General features: G+C 37.7%; 1 non-coding gene across 1 annotated transcript; it reads left to right on the top strand.

Annotated features, from left to right (window-relative positions):
* Positions 1 to 3,932: 3,932 nt before the first annotated feature.
* On the top strand, positions 3,933 to 4,001 carry Trnaa-ugc. Its single transcript has one exon. It is a non-coding gene; the product is annotated as a tRNA-Ala (tRNA).
* The last annotated feature ends 4,934 nt before the right edge of the window (positions 4,002 to 8,935 follow it).

Genomic DNA, 8,935 nt, shown 5'->3' with positions numbered 1-8,935 from the left:
TAGCCAATTTGGCAGCAATATCAGGATGATTCTGTATGACAAAACATGAAGAAACATTTTCAAATATTCTCTTTTTAGATTACTTTGGGCAGGATATCAACCATGGGCTTGAGAACACCGTATAGGTACTGTGCTAATACTTCCGTTTTTAACACACATTTTTTATTGTAAAGTTATTTTACACAGGGATTACAGTTATATGAATAAGGTAATGAGTTCAGTTCCTATAGGGCAGTGTTACTCCCTCCTATGTTTTTCCCCTAATATCTTTTACCTCCCCATCTACCCAACTCCTTCCTTCTACTCCTACTTGCCATGCAGCCAAATTTGTAAAGTTCATTTTCAACATAGTGTCTTATATATTTCATTGTTAAAATGGATCAACCTGTATCCCAAAGCAGTATGGAGTTCCTCAAAGACTCCACATAAAGCTCCTGTATTACCCAACAATCCCACTTTTGTGCATTTACCCAAATGATCACTTACAAGACCATACCAAAGCTACCACCATTATTTTCCATAGCTAAGTTTTGGAACCACCACAGAAGCTCCTCAGTAGATGAATGGATTATGAAAATGTGGTGAATATATATAAAATGGAATTGTATACCTCCATCAGAAAGAATGATATTGCTCAATATTTTGGAAATGGAAAGACTCAGAAAATACTATATTGATTGAAGTAAGCCTGGGGCAAAGAAATATCAGTCCATTGTTTCCCTTATTTTGAATAACTAGTGTATATTTAGGACAAGCAGAAATGTTCCAAAGCGATGTACATAGGATCATAAAAAATGAAATTTACAATTAAAAATAAGGGTTAAGGCAAGGGTGGTGTGTAGTTGCGGAGGTGGGAATGAGGGGATGGTATTGGTAAAATAAAGTAGGAGGCAAAACTGCTCGATGACACCATCAGAAAAATGAAATGCCCTTGTTAGGAAATGGAAAGACAAAAAAATTATATTAAGTGAGTAAGCCAGGCCCCAAGAAAGATAAGTCCCATAGTTTCTTTTTTTCTAATAAATAATATATGTCTGAGACAAGCAGAAAAGGTCAGAGAAGATGATAAGAGAAATGAACCTCAAGATAACTACAGAAGTGTTGTTTTATTTTTTCTGTCCTGCTATTGTTGTAATGTATCTGTAAGGTACTGCATGATGTTTTTGTTTCTTTTTATGTACCTCCCCTCCACCTCCAGTTATAACCTCTGTATGTCGGAAGACCTGAGGAAGATGGTGGAAGAGAAGCTGGAGGATAAACAAGTTCTCACATAGAAAGCAGTTTTAGTGTTCCAGTGACCAGTCCTAGGCTACAGAATCACACCTATTTTGCCATCACAGTGCAGAGAGTTTGGCCAGAGAAGGAAAGTCCAGCCAGGAGACAGATCTGAGCACTTGCTGGTAGTTGCAGCTGCAGTGGCTGCGGTGGAGATGGTGGCCGTGGTCATCATACCAACAGACAAGTTCTGGAATATGGGCACCAGATGCTTTGGGCCAGTGGATTCTACTCACCACCAGTAAGAACCGAAAAGGAGCAGAAATCTTCATGCTGAAGATCACAGACCAGGGACTGCACAGGAAACAAGAGTCTTGCATGAAGACAACCATGACATCATCCTCACTCCTCTCAGAGAACCTGTGAGAAGGCTGCCACTCCCCCCCACACAAGAAATCTCCATCTTTGATACTGACAAAGGCCTTGCCAAGCAGCTAGCTCCAACTCAGGTCTTATAAGAATACAAAAACTGCCATTTAGCAGGTCCCAGGAACCGATCTGTCCTACCCGGATCATTTCCCCCCAAGTGAAAATCACCCTGTCCAGGCAGAGGGAGCTTCACTCCCAGAAGACTGTCTTTCTTCACTGGGAAACAGAAACAGATTCTGCAGTCCCCACAACAGCCTAGCAAACAATTGAAACTCAGTAAACATAAACCAGGAGAAGGGCTCCAGGCTTGGCTCTGTGAGTTTTTCAGGAGCTAGCCCCTCAGGGAAAAGCTACTGATTGCTGAAAAATCTCAACCCTACCTAGAACCTGGCCATATCATATCAACTCCACGTTAGAGGAAACAGCCATGTCCCTTTTGTGTGGTACTCAAAGCAGATCTCCCTCTCTCTGAACTAGCCTGGGGGAAGAATAAAAAAAATCCTGGGCAATGCAGAGCATTTTTTTGTCTTCTCTAACAAACTAACGTAAGAAACCAATCAAACAGCAGGAAAAACAAACAACAGAAGCAGACCACTGACTCCACTAGGAACCTGGTTACGGACATAGGGAGATACAAGAGCTTCCTCCCACACAAAAAAATCACAGAACTGTTTTTTTCTACCTTGTTTTATTTTTATTTTTTAACAAAATGTTTTCTATTATTTTTTTCCCTCATAATTTGTATTTTACCCGTATATGTGTGATTGTGGGCTTTTTTTTTAAATCTCTTTTTATATTTTGGACCTTTTTTTCCTTTTTATTTCTTTTTTTCTCTTTCTTTTTTTACATAACGTAATTGCTTATTCCCAGACATATACGTGTTCTGTTTATCATGAGCTATTTATCCATCATCGATTATTAGACCTTATCCCCCATTGTGTACATACTTAATCCAGAAATGTATTACTCAACTCACAACCTCTTAGGCTTAACTTTTTAATAGTAGTGTTTAATTTTTTACACCTATATAAATTTCACATACTCCAATTTTAAGAATTTTTTTTTTAGTTACTCATGTTCCTTTTCATTTCTCCCATCCTCTCATCGTATTCTTTTTTCCTATCAATATCATTTCTTTATACTTACATAATTTGAACTGTATCATTTCTTAAATATAAATTTTTGTTTTTCCATTTTTTCTTGTTTTTTTTTTTAATCTCGCTGCTCTCACTCTGTTCAATCCATTTCCCCACTGAGATTAGGATTCCTCTAACTTCACTCTCCTTTTACCTCTCCACGTCCCTCTAATTGTATTTTTCCCCACAATTACCCTAAACCTAATAATTTCTGGTTTGCTGAATCTCTCTTTGGTCTTCTTAGTTCTTTAGTCCATAGTTGTTTGATGTTAAATAGATTGTATCTGTTGAACTAGATTGTGTCTGCAGCCATTTTGACTGTGCAACTACAGGACTTTGGGTGATACTGTGCAACTCCAGGACTTTGGAAGATGCTTGCCTTAAAATAGTGCTCTGCAAGGAAATTGTTACTTTCATACAAAATGGGCAGAAAAATCGCTAAAAAAAACCCCTAAATGGCAATTCCGGGTATCTCAAATGCCACTCATGATAATCAGGTGACAAAACAGTTAATGAATAATACAGAGAAGAGATCCCAAAAAGCTCTACAATCACTGCTGTAAACGTGGTGAATGAAAAGAGTGAAAACCTGCAAAGGACTCGGTAAGTTAAGGAGCAAGAGGAAGCAAACCAGGAATTACTACAGGAATCTCCAGAGTGTTAGAAAGCCACTCAAAGTTTAACACAGGAATTGCATGAGCAGGCTGAAAACAGTCAAAGAGAAAGGAATGGCATGGACAGTTGAGAACATCAAAGAGAAAGACAGGAATTGTGTGATCAGGCTGAGGACACCCAAAAAGAAACACAGGAAGTGTGAACTTGAGAAAGCTAATCAAAGAGTAATACAGGAATTGGATGAGCAGGATGAGAATAGACAAAGATCAATAGAGGCATTCATGGAATCCATAAACAAACAACTCAAGGATTGCAGGCAGACTACAAAGGGAATGCTAAATGCAGCTCGACGGGATGAATGTAAGTCCAAGAAAACTATATCCAATCAACTAAGTGTTTTGAGTATAAACAGTGTCTCCAAATAAAGAAAGTAAAGAAGTTCATACAGGATCAAAAATTTAACTGCAACAGAGAATTGGAAGACACCAAAATCGACCAATTAGAAGAAAAGTCAATAAAAACAGAGTAGAGGGGCTGGGGAGGTGGCTCAGTGGTAGAGCGCTTGCCTTGCATGCATGAGGCCCTGGGTTCGATTCCCCAGCACCATATAAGCAAAAAGAAAAAAGCCAGAAGTGGCACTGTGGCTCAAGTGGTAGAGCGCTAGCCTTGAGCTGAAGAGCTGAGGGATAGCGCCCAGGCCCAGAGTTCAGGCCCCACAACCGGAACCAAAAAAAAAAAAAAACAGAGTAGAAAAACTGGACAGTAGGTTAGACCAAGCAGAAGAACGAATCTCAGGGATTGAAGACAGCCTAGATAACAGAGAGAAAAACATACAACTAACCAAGACGAATCCAAGAAACATGATAGATCTATTCCATATTTGGAAGACACCACCAGAAGGTTTAATCTGAGGACAATGGGTGTAGAGGAACACCTAGAGACAGAAGTTAATGGTCTAAGAAATTTGTTTAACAGGATCCTAGCAGAGAACTTCCCTAACATGCAAAAAGATAGGCCTATTTAGATACAAGAAACTTAGAACCCCAAATAGACCAGACCAGAACAGGATATCTCACTGTCTCATTATAATCTGCACAGATCAAGGAGACCAAGGAGAAAATTCAGACCAAGGAGAAAGTCCTTGAAGATATCAAGGGGAAAAAGATCAATCACCCATAAAGGGACTCAATTAGAATAACCTCAGCTTTCTCAGCAGAGACAATTAAACCAAGAGGAGCCTGGAATTATGTGTTCCATGCCCTAAAATTAAACAACTACCAACCAAGAATACTGTACCCACCCAAACTCTCCTTCATAACCAAAGGTCAATTAAAAGTCTCCCATAGCAAACAAAAAGTGAAACAATAGATTTCAACCAAACCATCCCTACAAAAGATACTTAAAGATATCCTACAAATAGAAAACCAACAAGACCAAAATGAAGTCTAAAGAAACTGCACCCAAACTGAGAATCCAAGAACAATAAGAAGAACCCAGTTGTCGCAGCCCCCAAGAAGGTGGAAAATTTGGCAGAAACTACCAAACACCTTTTCGTCCTAACTCTCAATATCAATGGATTTAACTCTACGATTAAGGGACATAAACTAAGTAGTTGAATTAAAGACAATTATTTATTTATTTTTGCTAGTCCTGGGGCTTTAACTCAGAGCCCGGGCACTGTCCCTGAGCTGTTTTGCTCAAGGTTAGCTCTCTACAATTTGAGTCACAGCACGATTTCTGGCTTTTGCAGGTATGTGGCACTGAAGAATTGAACCCAGGGCTTCATGCATTCTAGGCAAGCACTTCACCACTTAGACACAGTGCCAGGAGTAGTTGAATTAAACAGCAGGAATCTTGTATCTGTTACCTTCAGGAGTCACACCTTGCCCATAAGTACAAACATATTTTGAAAGTAAAAGGCTGGAATAAAATCTACCAAGCAAAGAGCCCCCATTAACAGGTGGAAATTTCAATACTTATATCAGATAAAATAGATTTCAAATTAAAATTAGTGAGGATCAATAAAGAAGGTTCTACATACTAATTAAGACATCTCTCCTTCAGGAAGGTATTAACATTCTCAATATCTATTCGTCAAATAACAGAGCACCAAATTTATCCAAGAAACACTACTTTCCCTCAAGTCTCATATAGATCCAAAGACATTAATTCCTGGGGACTTTAACACAGCACTATCCCCACTATATATATATCAACTTGGCAAAAACTCAACAGAGAAACTGCCAATCTAAAGAACTGCATAGATCAACTAAATTTAAAAGATATCTACTGAATATTTCACCCACCAGCACCAGAATTCACGTTTTTCTCAAGCACATGGGGAATTTTCAAAAACAGACCCCATTTTAGGTCACAAAGCAAAATTCTCCAGATTCACAAACACTAAAATTATGCCCTGCATTCTCTCAGACAACAAGAACTCAACACCAAAAGTCACCAAAGAATTCCCGGTAACACATGGGGGCTGAACAACACACTCTTGAACCACCAGTGGGTCATGGAAGAGATTAGAAAGGAAATTCAAATGTTCATGTTTATAGCTCTGAGTTCTTACATCAAAAATTGGAGAGATCTAAAACCAATAATTGAATGAGACATATGAACCTCCTTGAAAAAGAGCAGAAAGATAAACCTCAATCCAGTAGATGGAAAAAACTGAAATTAAATCAGAATTAAATGAATTAGAATCCAACAAAACAAAACAAAACAATAGAAACACTCCATAAGGTTTTTCGGAAAAAATTAAAAAAACTGACAGACCCTTTTCAAATCTTCTCCAAAAAAGAAGATAACACACCTAAATAAATAAACTTAGAGTTGAGAATGGAAATATCACCACAGAAACAATCACGATTCAGAACATTATAAGGGAATACTTCTCAAACCGTTATGCTCCTATCTTTGAGAACTTGGCAGAAATGGACCTTTTCCTAGCAAATATCGACATACCGAAACTAAACTAACATGAGTTAAACCATGTTAACCGGCCCATAACAAGCACTGAAATAGAAACACCAATAAGAGACCTCTCATGTAGGAAAATCCCAGGACTGAATAGATTTCCACCAGAATTCTACAAGGCCTTCGAAGGACTACTTACACCAATACTCCTCCAATTCTTCAATGAATTTGGAAGGGAAAGTACACTACCAAACTCTTTCTATGAAGCCATCATAAACCTCATCTCAAAACCAGGCAGGAACTCATCAAATAAAGAGAACTATGGACCCATTTCTTTGATGAATATCGATGCAAAATTTCTCAACAAAATTTTGGTGAGTCAACTTCAACAATTCATCCAAAAAATCATACATGATGATCAATCAGGATTCATTTCAGGGATACCTAGCTGGTTGAATATATGCCAATCAATTAATATAATTCATCACATCAAAAAGACCAAGGATAAGGATGGTTATCTCAATAGATCCACAAATAGTATTTGACAAGATCCAACCCTCCTTTATAATTAAGGCTCTGGAAATCTAGGAATCCATGGAACATTCCTCAAGACAATAAAGGCTCATTATTGTACTCAATGGTGAAAAATTAAAGCCATTTCTTCTAACTTCAGGAAGGAGACAAGGATGCCCACTCTCTCCACTTCTCTTCAATTTAATGCTAGAATGACTAACTACAGCAATAAGGCAAGATGCAAATACTAAGGGGATCCAAATTGGATAAAAATGAAGTAAAACTCTTCTTCTTTGCAGAAGACATGAGCTTGTATTTCAAAAAATCACATGGGCTCCACTCCCAAATTACTTGAGCTGATTCAAACTTTGGCAAAGTAGCAGGGTATAAAATTAAGCTTTAAAATCAATGACTTTTCTGTATGGCAACAATGAGAAGAGAGCAGCTGAAATAAGGAAAGCAACTCCATTCTCAGTAGCCCCACGAAAAATAAAATATCTAGGAATTAACCAAAGAAGTGAAAGAAATCTATGATGAAAACATTAAAAATCTGAAAGAGAAAATCAAAACAGAATTTAGAATGGGGAAAATCCTCCCATGTCCCTGGATTGGAAGGATCAACATCGTGGAAATGGGAATACTTCCCAACCCTACCTATAAATTCAATATTCCAGCCTCATTCTTTAAGGAATTAGAAGAAACAATCCAATATTTTATATGGAACGATAAAAAACCCTGAATAGCAAAAACGATTCTTAACAGAACAGTGCAGGAAGAATATCAATACCAAATTTGAAACTCTACTACAAAGCCATCGTAGTCAAAACAGCTTGATAGTGGCACAAAGAGAGGACCAAGGAATAGACCAATTGCCACAGAATCTTTGTTAAGGGACCTAAAAAAAAATGAAATGGAAGGATAGCTTTTTCAGTAAATGGTTCTGGCAAAATTGGGTAATCACCTGTAGAAAACTAAAGCTAGACCCTTATATATCACCCTGCAACAGAATCAACTCCAAATGGATTAAAGACCTTGGAGTAAAAGCAGACACTCTGAGAACGTTACAGGATGTAATAGGAGAAACCTTTGGTCTCCTTGGCCCAGTCTCTTAATAGAGACTCAGAAACACAAGAAATCAAAGAAAGTTTGGACAAATGGGGTTGCATGAAGCTGTACTATTCTACAAGACAAAGGATATACAAAGCAAGATCAATAGAAAGCCCTAGCATTGGGAAAAGATCTTCACTAATGGTCTCATATATATAATATACTTGAAACTATAAAAATGAAATCCCACAACAAATAATCCTCAAAGAAACAACTGCCAGTTAAATAAGTTCGCTAAAGTCTGAAAAAGAAACTTCTCTGAAGGGGAAAAAATAATGGCAAATAGACACATGAAGATATGCTCAACCTCTCTAGCCATAAAAGAAATGCAAATCAAAACAACATTGAGATTCCTCCTCATCCCAGACTCCACACAGAGCGCCCCTATGACCCAGCAATGCCACTTTTGGGCATTTACCCACATGATCACAAAAGAGACGATACTAAAACTACAAGTACAACTATGTTTATTGCAGCATTATTTACCATAACTAAGATATGGAACCCACCCAGATTCCCCTCAGTAGATGAATGGATCAAAAAAAAAAATGTAGTATATATACACAATGGAATTCTAAGCCTCCATCATAAAGAATGACATTGCCACATTTATTAGTAAATGGAAAGACTTGGAAAAAATTACATTAAGTGAAGTAAACCAGGCCCAAAGAAACATAGGTCCCATAGTTTCCTTTATTATCAATAGCTGGTATATATTTGGGACAAGCAGCAAAGGTCAGATAAGATGATAACTGAAATGAACCCAAGATAGGGACATGTGTTGTTTTTTTTTTCTTCCTTGCTATTGTTTCTAGCATATTTATAAGGGACCATGGGATTTTTTTTTTGTATGTCCCTCCCCCATGGCATAACCCCTGTTTGCACTGTATTTTATGTTGGTATAATTTAGAGAGGGGAAGGGAAATAACAACATGTTTAAATAGGGATACAAATTGATCTATTGCAACAATGAGATGTACAAGACGTTATTTTGAAAA

Source organism: Dipodomys spectabilis, unplaced genomic scaffold (assembly GCF_019054845.1).
Source record: "Dipodomys spectabilis isolate Male_0828 unplaced genomic scaffold, ASM1905484v1 ptg000319l, whole genome shotgun sequence".
Classification (NCBI taxonomy): domain Eukaryota; kingdom Metazoa; phylum Chordata; class Mammalia; order Rodentia; family Heteromyidae; genus Dipodomys; species Dipodomys spectabilis.
This window is presented reverse-complemented; position numbering and strand designations above follow the sequence as displayed.